The sequence below is a fragment of the Nerophis ophidion genome, linkage group LG15 (assembly GCF_033978795.1).
Source record: "Nerophis ophidion isolate RoL-2023_Sa linkage group LG15, RoL_Noph_v1.0, whole genome shotgun sequence".
In the NCBI taxonomy this organism is placed as follows: Eukaryota; Metazoa; Chordata; class Actinopteri; order Syngnathiformes; family Syngnathidae; genus Nerophis; species Nerophis ophidion.
Window position 1 is genome coordinate 4,074,496 of NC_084625.1, and position 16,725 is coordinate 4,091,220.

Consider the following 16,725-nt stretch of genomic DNA (forward strand, 5'->3'; position numbering starts at 1 on the left):
TATATATATATATATATATATATATATATATATATATATATATATATATATATATATATATATATATATATATATATATATATATATATATATATATATATATATATAAGCACTCGCTTGCCCTGCAGGAGGAAAATTGTCAGGAAAATGAGGTTAAGTGTAAGAGAGAAGCATCCACCCCCACATGGGGTCAGAAGAAGGCTGGGCAGGGGAGGCCTTGTCAGGGCAAATATGTCACACAGTCAGCTGGAACTACCGCATGGAGGCAAGTAGAGCAAAGCAAGAAATGAAACAAAAGGCAGCAAACATTATGAAACTGTGCATTCATACGTTCACAAACACTCATCTGCTGCCACGTGCAAATAGGCTTTTCTCACAGAACATTCCAAAAATGCCCCCTAGCCACGGGTGCTTTAAGACCGAAATATAAAATGCTAACGCAAAAAGCTAACATGGAAACCGAACGCCGATGTAAAACACCAACAAGGACGGGAAATTAGTATTTTAAGCTAACACGGAATGCAAACATAGAAAACTAACCTAAGAAGCTAATATGGAAAAATGACATAAAGAGCTAACATGGAAAGCTAACATAGGAAGCTAACGTGGAACGTTGAAATAAAGAGCAAACCTAGAACGCTAACATGATTGAAAACCAACATAAGAAGCTAACATCGGAAGCTAACATTAAAATCTAACATAAAAAACAAACATAGGAAGCTAACGTCGAAAAGTTGACATGGAACGCTAACACGGGAAGCCAAGATGGAATGTTAACATGGAAAGCCTGCATGGGAAGCTAACTTACAAAGCTAACATAGAACATTTACATGAAACGCTCATATTGAACGATAACATGGACAAATAACACTGAAAGGCAAATTACAACGCTAACACAAAAAGCTAAAATAAAATTATAACAAACAATTAAATGAAGGGCCAACATGGAACGCTAACAATGGAAGCTAACATGGAATGCTAACAAATAAAACTAACCTAAGAAGCTATTATGGAAAGATGACATGAAGAGCTAACATGGAAAGCTAACAAAGGTAGCTAAAGTGGAACCTTGAAATAAAGAGCAAACCTGGAACGCTAACATGATTGAAAGCCAACATAAGAAGCTAACATTGGAAGCTAACTTAGAAAAGTTGACATGGAACGCTAACACGGGAAGCCAAGACGGAATGCTAACATGGATAGCCGGCATAGGAAGCTAACTTTGAAAGCTAACATAGAACATTTACATGAAAAGCTAACTTTGAAAGCTAACACAGAACACTAACACGGGAAGCCAGCATGGGAAGCTAACTTTCAAAGCTAACATAGAACATTTACATGAAACGCTCATATTGAACGATAACATGGACAACTAACACTGAAAGGCAAATTACAACGCTAACACAAAAAGCTAAAACAAAATTATAACAAACAATTAAAATGAAAGGCCAACACGGAACGCTAACAATGGAAGCTAACATGGAATGCTAACAAATAAAACAAGCCTGAGAAGCTATTATGGAAAGATGACATGAAGAGCTAACATGGAAAGCTAACAAAGGAAGCTAACGTGGAACGTTGAAATAAAGAGCAAACCTGGAACGCTAACATGATTGAAAGCCAACATAAGAAGCTAACATTGGAAGCTAACTTAGAAAAGTTGACATGGAACGCTAACACGGGAAGCCAAGACGGAATGCTAACATGGAAAGCCGGCATAGGAAGCTAACTTTTAAAGCTAACATAGTACATTTACATGAAAAGCTAACTTTGAAAGCTAACATAGAACATTTACATGAAAAGCTAACTTTGAAAGCTAACATAGAACATTTACATGAAAAGCTAACTTTGAAAGCTAACATAGAACACTAACACGGGAAGCCTGCATGGGAAGCTAACTTTCAAAGCTAACATAGAACATTTACATGAAACGCTCATATTGAACGATAACATGGACAACTAACACTGAAAGGCAAATTACAACGCTAACACAAAAAGCTAAAATAAAATTATAACAAACAATTAAAATGAAAGGCCAACATGGAACGCTAACAATGGAAGCTAACATGGAATGCTAACAAATAAAACTAACCTAAGAAGCTATTATGGAAAGATGACATGAAGAGCTAACATGGAAAGCTAACAAAGGAAGCTAACATGGAACGTTGAAATAAAGAGCAAACCTGGAACGCTAACATGATTGAAAGCCAACATAAGAAGCTAACATTGGAAGCTAACTTAGAAAAGTTGACATGGAACGCTAACACGGGAAGCCAAGATGGAATGCTAACATGGCAAGCCGGCATAGGAAGCTAACTTTTAAAGCTAACATAGAACATTTACATGAAAAGCTAACTTTGAAAGCTAACATAGAACATTTACATGAAAAGCTAACTTTGAAAGCTAACATAGAACACTAACACGGGAAGCCTGCATGGGAAGCTAACTTTCAAAGCTAACATAGAACATTTACATGAAACGCTCATATTGAACGATAACATGGACAACTAACACTGAAAGGCAAATTACAACGCTAACACAAAAAGCTAAAATAAAATTATAAACAATTAAAATGAAAGGCCAACATGGAACGCTAACAATGGAAGCTAACATGGAATGCTAACAAATAAAACTAACCTAAGAAGCTATTATGGAAAGATGACATGAAGAGCTAACATGGAAAGCTAACAAAGGAAGCTAACGTGGAACATTGAAATAAAGAGCAAACCTGGAACGCTAACATGATTGAAAGCCAACATAAGAAGCTAACATTGGAAGCTAACTTAGAAAAGTTGACATGGAACGCTAACATGGGAAGCCAAGACTGAATGCTAACATGGAAAGCCGGCATAGGAAGCTAACTTTTAAAGCTAACATAGAACATTTACATGAAAAGCTAACTTTGAAAGCTAACATAGAACATTTACATGAAAAGCTAACTTTGAAAGCTAACATAGAACACTAACACGGGAAGCCTGCATGGGAAGCTAACTTTCAAAGCTAACATAGAACATTTACATGAAACGCTCATATTGAACGATAACATGGACAACTAACACTGAAAGGCAAATTACAACGCTAACACAAAAAGCTAAAATAAAATTATAACAAACAATTAAAATGAAAGGCCAACACGGAACGCTAACAATGGAAGCTAACATGGAATGCTAACAAATAAAACAAACCTAAGAAGCTATTATGGAAAGATGACATGAAGAGCTAACATGGAAAGCTAACAAAGGAAGCTAACATGGAACGTTGAAATAAAGAGCAAACCTGGAACGCTAACATGATTGAAAGCCAACATAAGAAGCTAACATTGGAAGCTAACTTAGAAAAGTTGACATGGAACGCTAACACGGGAAGCCAAGATGGAATGCTAACATGGCAAGCCGTCATAGGAAGCAAACTTTTAAAGCTAACATAGAACATTTACATGAAAAGCTAACTTTGAAAGCTAACATAGAACATTTACATGAAAAGCTAACTTTGAAAGCTAACATAGAACACTAACACAGGAAGCCTGCATGGGAAGCTAACTTTCAAAGCTAACATAGAACATTTACATGAAACGCTCATATTGAACGATAACATGGACAACTAACACTGAAAGGCAAATTACAACGCTAACACAAAAAGCTAAAATAAAATTATAACAAACAATTAAAATGAAGGGCCAACATGGAACGCTAACAATGGAAGCTAACATGGAATGCTAACAAATAAAACAAGCCTAAGAAGCTATTATGGAAAGATGACATGCAGACCTAACATGGAAAGCTAACAAAGGAAGCTAACGTGGAACCTTGAAATAAAGAGCAAACCTGGAACGCTAACATGATTGAAAGCCAACATAAGAAGCTAACATCGGAAGCTAACTTAGAAAAGTTGACATGGAACGCTAACACGGGAAGCCAAGACGGAATCCTAACATGGAAAGCCGGCATAGGAAGCTAACTTTGAAAGCTAACATAGAACATTTACATGAAAAGCTAACTTTGAAAGCTAACATAGAACACTAACACGGGAAGCCTGCATGGGAAGCTAACTTTCAAAGCTAACATAGAACATTTACATGAAACGCTCATATTGAACGATAACATGGACAACTAACACTGAAAGGCAAATTACAACGCTAACACAAAAAGCTAAAATAAAATTATAACAAACAATTAAAATAAAAGGCCAACATGGAACGCTAACAATGGAAGCTAACATGGAATGCTAACAAATAAAACTAACCTAAGAAGCTATAATGGAAAGATGACGTGAAGAGGTAACATGGAAAGCTAACAAAGGAAGCTAACATGGAACGTTGAAATAAAGAGTAAATCTGGAACGCTAACATGATTGAAAGCCAACATAAGAAGCTAACAAAGGAAGCTAACGTGGAACCTTGAAATAAAGAGCAAACCTGGAACGCTAACATGATTGAAAGCCAACATAAGAAACTAACATTTGAAGCTAACTTAGAAAAGTTGACATGGAACGCTAACATGGAAAGCCAAGACGGAATGCTAACATGGAAAGCCGGCATAGGAAGCTAACTTTGAAAGCTAACATAGAACATTTACATGAAAAGCAAACTTTGAAATCTAACATAGTACATTTACATGAAAAGCTAACTTTGAAAGCTAACATAGAACATCAATCAATCAATCAATGTTTTTTTATACAGCCCCAAATCACAAATGTCTCAAAGGACTGCACAAATCCTTACGACTACGACATCCTCGGAAGAACCCACAAAAGGGCACTAACATGAAAAGCTTACATTGAACGATATTAGCTGGTCCTGCTTCCTTTTCGCCTTTGTAGTTCTTGGGTCAAGACAATATCTTTCTGTGCGTTACAATACATGAAAGAAACAGAACACCTTCATGTTGCTTCTCATCCTACAAAGTGGACTTTTACAAGCCTTCTGCTTGGTAGGATCAAAAACAGCTTTTGTCTGCTCGCCGGGAACTCTTTGAAACACAAAGTATTGTGATAACTTCGAGACAATTATTCTGACAGTTTCCACGAACATTACCAGCGCTTTTGTCTTGATCTGAGATCTACAAAGCGGAGAGGAAGACGGATCCGACCCCCCCTGCAGGCACCTTTTCTTTTAACTGTTTTGTAACCAAACCAATGGCGACGGCTGTTTACGACCCCCTTTCCTTTAGAAACAGCTGTAATCAGGGAATGTCCAAATAAAAGAGGAGGCGTGGACCTTTTTCGTCAGAGCGTGGTGGAAGACTGTACCAAGAGCACAGCCCAGATGTTTCTCCTCAATTGAGCTAAATTGAATTATGTTTCTGCTTAATTCCTTGCTTCTGGTCTGTTTAATAGACGTCATCAGTGTTTGAACCTGATATAAGTGTTTCCACGAACATTACCAGTGCTTAACTTCGAGTTCCCTGCACATGTGTCACCGCCCCCCCCCCCTCCTCCTCCCACTTGCCATCTAATCCACAATTTGTCACGCCGCGGCGACGGGCGGGATGACTGTCAAAGCAGGGGAGCACGGCATATTCTGAACTTCAAGTTGTCAGGATAATTGTATCCAAGTCATCACAAAACTTGGCGTTTCAGTGAGTTTCCCGGTGAGCAGACAAAAGCTGTCTTTGATCTTACCAATCAAAAGGCTTTCAAAACTCCACCGTGCAGGATGGGAAGCGACATGAAGGTGTCGGTTTCTTTGATCTGTTGTAATCCAAAGGAATATTTTGTCTTGACCTGAGATCTACAAAGCGGAGAGGAAGACGGATCCGACCCCCCCTACAGGCACCTTTTCTTTTAAGTGTTTTGTAACCAAACCAATAGCGACGGCTGTTTACGACCCCCTTTCCTTTAGAAACAGCTGTAATCAGGGAATGTCCAAATAAAAGAGGAGGCGTGGACCTTTTTCGTCAGAGCGTGGTGGAAGACTGTACCAAGAGCACAGCCCAGATGTTTCTCCTCAATTGAGCTAAATTGAATTATGTTTCTGCTTAATTCCTTGCTTCTGGTCTGTTTAATAGACGTCATCAGTGTTTGAACCTGATATAAGTGTTTCCACGAACATTACCAGTGCTTAACTTCGAGTTCCCTGCACATGTGTCACCGCCCCCCCCCCCCCTCCTCCTCCCACTTGCCATCTAATCCACAATTTGTCACGCCGCGGCGACGGGCGGGATGACTGTCAAAGCAGGGGAGCACGGCATATTCTGAACTTCAAGTTGTCAGGATAATTGTATCCAAGTCATCACAAAACTTGGCGTTTCAGTGAGTTTCCGGTGAGCAGACAAAAGCTGTCTTTGATCTTACCAATCAAAAGGCTTTCAAAACTCCACCGTGCAGGATGGGAAGCGACATGAAGGTGTCGGTTTCTTTGATCTGTTGTAATCCAAAGGAATATTTTGTCTTGACCTGAGATCTACAAAGCGGAGAGGAAGACGGATCCGACCCCCCCTACAGGCACCTTTTCTTTTAAGTGTTTTGTAACCAAACCAATAGCGACGGCTGTTTACGACCCCCTTTCCTTTAGAAACAGCTGTAATCAGGGAATGTCCAAATAAAAGAGGAGGCGTGGACCTTTTTCGTCAGAGCGTGGTGGAAGACTGTACCAAGAGCACAGCCCAGATGTTTCTCCTCAATTGAGCTAAATTGAATTATGTTTCTGCTGAATTCCTTGCTTCTGGTCTGTTTAATAGACGTCATCAGTGTTTGAACCTGATATAAGTGTTTCCACGAACATTACCAGTGCTTAACTTCGAGTTCCCTGCACATGTGTCACCCCCCCCCCCCCTCCTCCTCCTCCCACTTGCCATCTAATCCACAATTTGTCACGCCGCGGCGACGGGCGGGATGACTGTCAAAGCAGGGGGAGCACGGCATATTCTGAACTTCAAGTTGTCAGAATAATTGTATCCAAGTCATCACAAAACTTGGTGTTTCAATGAGTTTCCCGGCGAGCGGACAAAAGCTGTCTTTGATCTTACCTATCAAAAGGCTTTCAAAACTCCACCGTGTAGCATGGGAAGCGACATGAAGGTGTCGGTTTCTTTGATCTATTGTAATCCAGAGGAATATTTTGTCTTGACCTGAGATCTACAAAGCGGAGAGGAAGACGGATCCGACCCCCCTACAGGCACCTTTTCTTTTAAGTGTTTTGTAACCAAACCAATAGCGACGGCTGTTTACAACCCCCTTTCCTTTAGAAACAGCTGTTGCTATGTAATCAGGGAATGTCCAAATAAAAGAGGAGGCGTAGACCTTTTTCGTCAGAGCGTGGTGGAAGACTGGACCAAGAGCACAGCCCAGATGTTTCTCCTCAATTGAGCTAAATTGAATTCTGTTTCTGTTTAATTCCTTGCTTCTGGTCTGTTTAATCAGTGTTTGAACCTGATATAAGTGTTTCCACGAACATTACCAGTGCTTAACTTCTAGTTCCCTGCACATGTGTCACCCCCCGCCCCCTCCTCCTCCTCCCACCCGCCATCTAATCCACAATTTGTCACGTCTCTGGTGCCCCGCGAGTTGAAGGAAAGCGGAGATGACAAGCGGGTGCACACGACTCGAGTAACTGATTTTCCTGGAAACACGCTCGAAAGCGGCAAAAAAAAAAAAAAAAAAGTGGCGATGATGGGAAAGGCGGCGACTCCCCTCGCCTCCTTCCTGTCACGCAGCTGGTGCACAACGCCGCAGAATGCAGCATGCGGGTCACGGCCACTTCCAGAAGACGGCATAATGCAATAATAGCATGGCATGAGTGCACAAGCAGCATTGTGAACGTTGGGTATTGACCAACGCTTGCCCATCCCCCTCCCACTGAGGAATGCCCTGCTAAATAATGCATATTATTATTATTACTATATTATTCTGCTGCATCTCCACTGGCCTGGTTATCGCCATTATGTGCGTCTCATCACAGAAAAGATGACGGTCTCAATATAGTCAGACCAGAATGCAACTGTCTGCTCTTGGCAGTCCAGATGTAAACAAACATGGACATTAAAGACGGTGTTATCTTTCACGTCTTATCATCTTAAACATGTTTTATTCAGTCTGCGTGCTATCCTCAAGCTTGCTGGAGGATGCCAGGGAAAAGCTGTGATGAGATGTTTTGCTGACACCTGCTGTCTAAAAGTGGTATTTTTTTTTTACCTGCCCTACATACTCAGCAACAATAATCATCGTACCATATTTCCTTAAATTGCCGCCGGGTATAAACTCGTTTCGCTAAATAATTAGCGCATGCTTAGCATTACCGCCGGCTCAGGATTAACGGGTCAAACTTGTTTCGCAAAATATTATTTTTATTAGTTTTAATTGAAAGTTGTTTTTTACTTGCCAATTCTATTTTTAACCTGCAATTGTTTTATTTTCAATTTTTTTTCACTTGCTGAAAATAGATTTTGCTTGCAAAAACTTTTTTTAATATATTAAAAGATTTTGTTAAACTTGAAAATCGTTTTTTTTATTGAAAACAAATTGTTTTGATTGCCAAATGAAAAAAATGACCTTGGATTCTTCTTTTTTCAAATTTGTGAACCGTTTATAACTGCATTTTTTTTTTTTTACTGGATAATACTTTTATTTCTTACTTGGGAATATATTTCTAATTGAAAGAAAAAATACAGTTACTTGGAAATATTTTTTATTAAATATATATTTTTTTAAACCCGTAAAATAAATGTTTTTAATTGAAAAAAAGTTTTACTTGATTAAAATTGTTTTACTTATGAACTCTTTTGTTACTTGCCAAAAATAGATTGTTTAGCTTGCGAGTCGTTTTTTTATTTAACAAAACATTTTTTTATGAAAAAAAAATTGTTTTTGACTTGCGAACCGTTTTTAAGTTTTTTTTTACTTGCTAATTCTTTTTTTTTTTTTTTTAAACAAAATAATTAGCGCATGCTTAGCAATACCACCGGCTCAGGATTAACGCCGGCTCAAACTCGTTTCGCAAAATATTATTTTTATTAGCGCATGTCTAGAATTTCCTCCGGGTCAAACTCGTCACGTCACGAGTGACTCTTCCCCTGTCATCATTTTCGAAATGGAGGAGGCTGATTTCAATCATTTGAAATCGCATAAGATAAGAAGATTAAGAGCTATTCAGTAGGATTTAAGGTCCAAGCTATTGAATATGCTAAAAAGAACAGTAAGCAGCTATGTTTTATTAATATACCGTAGCTGCGTGTGTCAAATATGAGTCATTAAATGACTCCCGCCTCCTGGTGGTAAAGGGCGCTGGTGATCCTTCTTGCAACTACTCGGCTGCAGAAGAAGTATAGCTCGGTTGGTAGAGTGGCCGTGCCAGCAACTTGAGGGTTGCAAGTTCGATTCCCGCTTTTGCCATCCTAGTCACTGCCGTTGTGTCCTTGAGCAAGACACTTTACCCACCTGCTCCCAGTGTTTCCCACACTGCTTTAAATGGAACTTAGATATTGGGTTTCACTGTGTGAAGTGCTTTGAGTCGCTAGAGAAAAGCGCTATATAAATATAATTCACACTTCACTTCAAGTGACAACAAGCAGCAATCGCTTATTTTTTCCTCTCGCTTGCACTTTTAACATGGAGGATTACATAGCTAAAATAAAACAGTTTCTAAACTGGACTTTCAATCGAAGCAGGAGGTAATAAACGAAGATCTCCATCGAGACAGAGAGACTTTTAAAACTGAAGAAAGATAAGGAAGACTTCTATAAACAAGTTATCGATGCTTTTGATCAGAAGGAGCTGCGCATGGACTTCATTTATAAGTAAAGCTAAGACCATAATAACGTTTTTTCCTATTAAACGTGCTTTTCATGATGGTATCTTTACATCACACTCAAATTTTTAAGCGCAGGCCTAAATTTACCGCTTGCCTTTGTTAAGCGCCGGAGTGAGAAGAGGTTTTAAATTAATTCAAGGAAATACGGTAATCATAATAGTACCAGCTTTTACCAACTCAAACCCTAGAAATGACTGAGGCCTACCTCTTCCAGAGACTGCGATCCACGCCTAGACCAGGGTTTTTCAACCACTGCGCTACAGTCTGGTGTGCCGTGGGAGATTACGCAGATCCACCAATTTGGGTTAAAAATATTTTTGCAAAAACAAGTAATTATAGTCTGCAAATAAAGTGTTGTTGTTGAGTGTCGGTGCTGTCGAGAGATCGGCGGAGTAACCGTGTAATACTCTTCCATAGCTAATTGCTTTGTAGATGTGGGAAACTGCGGGAGGCAGAGTGCAGGTAAAAAGGCATCTAATGCTTAAACCAAAAATAAACAAAAGGTGAGTGCCCCTGAGGAAAGGCATTAAAGTTTATGGAAGGCTATGCAGAACGAAACTAAGACTGAATTGTTTACAAAGCCAACAAAAACAGAACGCTGGATGACAGCAAAGACTTACTGTGGAGCAAAGATGGCGTCCACAAAGTACATCCGAACATGACATGATAATCGACAGTGTCCCCACAAAGAAGGATAAAAACAACAGAAGTATTCTTGATTGCTAAAACAAAGTAGCTGCGGGAAATATCGCTGAAAGGAAGACATGAAACTGCTTCAGGAAAATACCAACAAAACAGGAAGGGCCACCAAAATAACAGTGCAAGACAACTCCGGGTTGGGGAGGAGACCCTGCCCCCAAGTGGAGGAGTTCAAGTACCTAGGAGTCTTGTTCACGAGTGAGGGGAGAGTGGATGGTGAGATCGACAGCGGCTAATCCACCATTTATTCCAAATAAGTATCGCTAAGAGAGAGCGTAAAAATCAGCAATTCCCACCACTAATCATCCCCACCAGCCTGGTACTTGCCATGAGGAGACTTCAACACGATTTATTACATTTAAGTACCTTTTTTCTTCCGTGCTACGACTTAGTCAACTCCAACTAAAACTCGACAAAATTGAAGCTAATCCACCATTTATTCCAAATAATTATCGCTAAGAGAGCGTAAATATCAGCAATTCCCACCACTAATCATCCCCACCAGCCTGGTACTTGCCATGAGGAGACTTCAACACGGGCTTCTGCTGGGCAGAGAAGATCTTCAGTGGATGAAGCAGAAATCTGCAAATACAAAGTAAAGCATGAAGAGTTATTTCAAAATAAAGTCGCCCATCAGAAGAAAGTATGTTTTAAATGTAAGAGTGGCTTGATTTGTATTGAATACATCCATCATTATTATTTAGCTGCTTACTTCCAGCCTGTACGACACAGGTGTCAAACTCAGGCCCCGGGGGCCACATGTGGCCCACCACTTCATTTTATCTGGCCCTCGAAAGCCTGGAAAAAATATGTATCAATAAAGTACTGTAACTTTTCTTACTGAATGTATTCTTTCATTCTATTTTAAAATAGATGTACTCCATGTCTTAAATACTGTCTAATTATGCAAAAATATATCAACAAATATTCAAAACATTTTTTTTAATGTAAATAAATACTAATAATAATGATTTCAAAGCTATTTTTCAATCAGGAAGTGAAGAAGCGATTACAAAAATAAAAGCTTTTTCACAGTCAGAAAGTGAAACGACTTTTAAAAATATTGATATACTGTATATATATATATACATATTGTGCAATCTATTTTAGTTACTTTATTACTTTTGAAACCCCCGGGCGCTGTTTTATACTGTTTTTGTACCTGTTTTGATTATTATTATTTCTCAATTGTTTGTAAATGTTGCAATTTATAAATAAAGGTTTATAAAACTCAAAAAAAACAAACAAAAAAAAAACACATGAAATACTACTGTGACAGTCGCCCTCTGGCGTCAGTTTTAGGTATTGCATCCACCAAAGAATCTGGACACACCTGATTTTCTCCATACTTTTTGTTTCTTTTTTAATTACTAAGTTGTCATCTACTTTAACTACAAATGTGTCCGAATATGTTATTGCAGATTATCCATATTAACTAATGTAATGGCAAATACGTTAATAAATAGGGTTTGCACGTGTAAAATAATGATAATAATAATCATAAATAAATAATAAAATATTGTGTTGTCTGTCTAGTTGTAAATAATGCAGACGAGGAGTGTTTACTCACAGCGTACTCATAATACAGGCAGGACTACCGCGCATGCTCGTCACAACTGTTGCATGCTGGGTTGTGTAGTTCATAATTTCCATAGCTCATAACATCACATGTACCACTTTGTCAGTCAACACACCGCTTGAGTTGATTTTGTTTCGAGGATAAGACACAATTGTTGTCATGACATCAAAAGAGCAGCATTGTTGAATGAAACGTGTCAAAGTAAACTAGCAATACTTGTTCTGAGCTAGCATCACTGCTAATGCTAGTTAGCACTTACGTCGCGTGGTCACGTGATCGCCACTTGTCGGCGCCACTTTTCCGTCTGACAAAAACGACCTCTGAGCTAAGATTGTGACTTATTTCTACCTTTTTTTTCATTTTTTTACAAGACAAAATGTCACTAATGTATTTTTTTTAAGTCACATTTGTAGTCCGCGGGCTGGAGGCGATGCGGATAACTGCAGCTAGCCAAACCGAGCAAGGCAAAAACAACAAATGCCGGAAAAGGTCGAACACCAATTGGCTTTATTCGGGAGCAATCAGACACGCTGGCATCGATTGGCTTAGCCTGCGGCAGGCTAACACATTGCAAGCGATTCGAGCATTTTTAAAACAGATTATGAATACGTACAATAACAGTAGCTACAACAGTTATAATAATAGAAATAATAATAATTTAATACAATAAATATAATGTTAGGAAAACGTTCAACACGTGTGTCGTTTTTTCGCATCGAAACAGGCAAAAAAAAAAAAAATTTTTAATCCTTTGACAAATGTCAAAATAATTATTTTTACCGAATCAAAAAGGAGAGTAAACTGAATACATTAAACAAATCATATTGATACAAAATAGGAAAATACATTCTTACCTATTTTATGGACTTGCCTCCTTGTGATTCCTGTTACAGTACATGCCTTGAGCTCTTATTTTGAAGAGCGGAAGTGGACACGTCTTGAAAACAAACGAAATAAAGTGTTCCTCGTGTACAACTTGAGCCTCCGTGTTTGTTATTTTGTAGTTTTATACAGTACAGTCGACATATATAAACCCTCGGTTACAGTAATAATATTTAAATACATAAGAATTATATTCTGTTAGAGTAAACAAACAGAAACATACCGTGTAGTTGTAGTTTTAGCCACTAGAGGGCGACATATGCTGCAGGAAACCGGAGCTCTGGGGGAAACGAGTCTTTGTGTCTGTCTGTGGTTTTCTTCCGACACTCACATGTGACTGACGACACGTCCAGGAGCTGCCAGCCGAATTCCACAGGATGACTTGACATTTGTTTTGGCCTGGAAGAGGAGAAAATAAGCCAACATCGTCATCATCACGGTTGAAACCATTTCTCTCCAAAAGATGGAGTTGTTCTTTGGGAATGACGTCATTGTCGTCTTGTCAGGAATGTTTGTGCGGTCACTTTGCATCCACACAAACATTATTGATTTAAAAATATAAAATAAAAATAAAATGTTTTTACTTAGGAATGTATTTTTAATTGAGAAAAAAAATAGTTTTACTTGTAAAAAAGTGTTTTTAATTTAATTTAATAGTTTTTTTTTTTAATCTGCAAATGGATTTTCTTAGTTGAAGAAAGGTTTTACCTACCAATCATTTTACTTGCAACACTTTTTTTTTAATTGCCGGAAATAGATTATTAAGCTTGTGAATCAGTTTAATTGATACAATTTCTTAAATATTTTTTTCTTGGGAATATATTTTAATTTAAAAATATATAGCTTTACTTGCAAATATATTTTTAAATAAATAAAAAAAACAATTTAATCCTCAAATTGATTTTTTTAATTGAAAACAAATGTTTTATTTACCAATTGGTTTACTTGATTAAAATGGTTCTACTTGAGAATGTTTTTTTTTGTTTTTTTTAACTTGCCGAAAATAGATTGCTTGCAAATAAGTTTTTTAATTTATAATTTTGAATATGTTTTTACTTGGGAATATATTTTTAATTGAAAAAAAATAGTGTTGCTTGCAAATATATATTTTTAATTAAAGTGATTTATTTTTTAAATATGCAAATACATTTTTTTAATTGAAAAAAAACGTTTTACTTACCAATTGGTGTACTTGATTAAAATTGTTCCACTTGCGAATGTTTTTTTTTTTTTTACTTCCAAAAAATATGTTTTGCTTACGAATAAGTATTTTAATTTATAATTTATTTTTTTTAACTTGGGAATATATTTTTAATTGAAAACAAAATAGTTACTTGCAAAAAGAAAAATTTTATTACGTTTTTGTTTTTATCTGCAAATGTATTTTTTTAATTGAAAAAAATGTTTTACTTGATGAAAATTGTTTTACTTCTTATGAACTTTTTTTTTTACTTGCCAAAAATAAATTATCTTGCTTGCGAATCAGCTTGATTAAAAAAATGTTTACTTGCAAGTCGTTTTTTTATTTAACAAAAATTGTTTTTTAAATGAATAAAATAGTTTTTGATTTTCGAATATTATTTTTTTGACTTGCAAACCAGTTTTAATTGAAAGTGGGTTTTTTTACTAGCCAATTCTTTTTTTTAACCTGCTGTTGTTTAACTTGCAAATGTTTTTTTTTCACTTGCTGAAAATAGATTTTGCTTGCAACATTTTTTTTTAATATATTAAACGATTTTGTTAAACCTGAACAAAAATTGTTTTGATTGCAAATACATTTTTAAATGAAAAAATTGACTTTGGAATCTTTTTTTTTTTTTTTCAAATTTGTGAACTGTTTATAATCGCATTTTTTTTTTTTTTTTTTTTACTGGAGAATACTTTTATATTTTACTTGGGAATATATTTTTAATTGAAAGAAAAATACTGTTACTTGGAAATATTTTTTATTAAATAATTTTTTGTTTTAATCTGTAAATACATCTTTTTAATTTAAAAAAAGTTTTACTTGATGAAAATTGTTTTACTTATGTACTCTTATTACTTGCCAAAAATAGATTGTTTTGCTTGCGAATCGTTTTTTTATTCAACAAACCATTTTTTATGAAAAAAATAGTTTTTGACTTGCGAACCGTTTTTAATTTAAGGTTGTTTTTTTTTACTTGCGAATCCTTTTTTTTTTAAACAAAAAACCTTGCAAATCATTTGATACAATAAAAGTTTTTTTAATCTGCAAATTGATTTTTTTTTATTGAAAAAAGTTCCTCACCTTTTGTTTTACTTGATGAAAAGTGAATGTTTTGTTTTACACTCACTGAAAATGGATTTTAATATATATAAAAAAAAACATTTAAAACATGAAAATGGCTTTTTTATTGAACAAAAATGGTTTTGATGGCAAATTAATTTTTAAATGAAAATAAATGTTTTTGACTTTTGTAAAAAAAAAAAAAAAAAAAAAGAAAAAAATGGTTTACACGTTAAAAAAAAAAAAAAAAAAAAGATTCCAAAGTCAAAAACAGTAATAGATTTTTCTTTTTTACTGAGGTATATATTTTTTTCTTTTCCTGCAATTTTTTTCAAACTTACAAATAATTTCTATTAATCATTAATAGAAGAAAGTTGTTTCTTTTGCGAGTTGTTTTTTTAATTAAAGAAAAACGGTTTTACTTACCAACTGGTTTACTTGATGAAAATTGTTTTATTTGTGAATGTTTTTTTTACACTCACTGAAAATAGATTTTAATATATTAAAACATTTTTTTAAACTTGAAAATCGCTTTTTTATTGAACGAAAATTGTTTTAATTGCAAATTAATTTTTAAATGTAAAAAAAAACGTTTTTGACTTTTGTAAAAAAATTAAAAATAATAAATGAAATCCAAAACGGTTAACATGTAAAAAAAAAAAAAAAAGATTCCAAAGTCAACAGTTTTTATTTGATTTATTTACTCAGGAATATATATTTTTTTTCTTTTCCTGCAATTTAAAAAAAAAACTTAAAAAACATTTCTACTACTCATTAATAGAAGAAAGTTGTTTCTTTTGCGAATTGTTTTTTTAATTAAATAAAAAAAGTTTTACTTACCAACTGGTTTACTTGATAAAAATTGTTTTATTTGCAAATGTTTTGTTTTACACTCACTGAAAATGAATTTTGATGTATCAAAACATTTTTTTTAAACTTGAAAATGGCTTTTTTATTGAACAAAAAATGGTTTTGCTTGCAAATTCATTTTTAAATGAAAAAAAAGTTTTTGACTTTTGTAAAAATAAAAAATGAAATTAAAAACAGTTCACATGTAAAAAAAATTAAAAATTCCAAAGTCAAAAACAGTAATGTTTTTTTTTCTTTTTACTTAGGAATATTTTTTTTTCTTTTCCTGCAATTTTTTTCAAACTTACAAATCATTTCTATTAATCATTAATAGAAGAAAGTTGTTTCTTTTGCGAATTGTTTTTTTAATTAAATAAAAACTGTTTTACTTACCAATTGGTTTACTTGATGAAAATTGTTTTATTTGGGAATGTTTTTTTAAATACATTTTATTAAAACATTTTTTAAACTTGAAAATCGCTTTTTTATTTAACAAAAATTGTTTTAATTGCAAATAATTTTTGTAAAAAAATAAAAATAAATAATTAAATTAAAAACAGTTAACATGTTAAAAAGAAAAAGAAAAAGAAAAAAAAGATTCCAAAGTCAACAGTTTTTATTTGATTTATTTACTCAGGAATATATATATTTTTTCTTTTCCTGCAATTTAAAAAAAAAAAAACTTAAACATTTCTACTACTCATTAATAGAAGAAAGTTGTTT

General features: G+C 35.1%; 1 protein-coding gene across 1 annotated transcript in view; it reads right to left on the reverse strand.

Annotated features, from left to right (window-relative positions):
* Nucleotides 1-11,041, reverse strand: part of slc35g2b (solute carrier family 35 member G2b) — a 62,839-nt gene extending 51,798 nt beyond the window's left edge. Inside the window, exon 1 of the mRNA XM_061922432.1 lies at nt 10,962-11,041. The gene's annotated coding sequence lies outside the window, so the exon portion shown is untranslated. The remainder of the gene's footprint in view (nt 1-10,961) is intronic.
* Nucleotides 11,042-16,725: the final 5,684 nt, after the last annotated feature.